At 30.8% G+C, this 542-nt stretch overlaps 1 protein-coding gene across 1 annotated transcript in view; it reads right to left on the reverse strand.

The window, feature by feature from the left end:
- Positions 1-542, reverse strand: part of LOC119418496 — a 3085-nt gene that overhangs the window by 1585 nt on the left and 958 nt on the right. The window lies entirely within an intron of this gene.

Genomic DNA, 542 nt, shown 5'->3' on the forward strand with positions numbered 1-542 from the left:
ACTGTCACTCTCCACATTTATAACTGTGAAAACAGTTTTCAAATTTTGACACGGTACAACTAAGAACATAAATATCTTTCTTTGAAATTTTATGTTGTAAAGTGGAAAGAAAATTATACATGATTTGAAGGTTTGTAATTTTTTTATAAATTGAAAACTATTTTGAGCACAAATGTTCAGCCCCCTTAAATCAGAGAGTAACTTCTAGTCTTCATAAGTTTCCTGATGATTGCTAATGGCATAATAGTCAGCCTGTGTGTCATCTAATCACAGAAACCAACTATTTTCACCGACCTGAGGCTGTCACTAGCTGCTGTATTTGTATTTGACATTAGTTTACACACGGGTGGACTCCATAGCCATTTGTAATCATTAAAGCTATTTCTGAAGGAATATTGGTTACAGAAAAGGGAGCCGATTACTCTTACACACCACACTTTTCAGTATCATTTGTAAATACAGTACTACTAGTACTAGTACTACTACTACTACTACTAATAATAATAATAATAATAATAATAATAATAATAATAATAATAATA

Source organism: Nematolebias whitei, chromosome 12 (genome assembly GCF_014905685.2).
Source record: "Nematolebias whitei isolate Nwh7 chromosome 12, NemWhi1, whole genome shotgun sequence".
Classification (NCBI taxonomy): domain Eukaryota; kingdom Metazoa; phylum Chordata; class Actinopteri; order Cyprinodontiformes; family Rivulidae; genus Nematolebias; species Nematolebias whitei.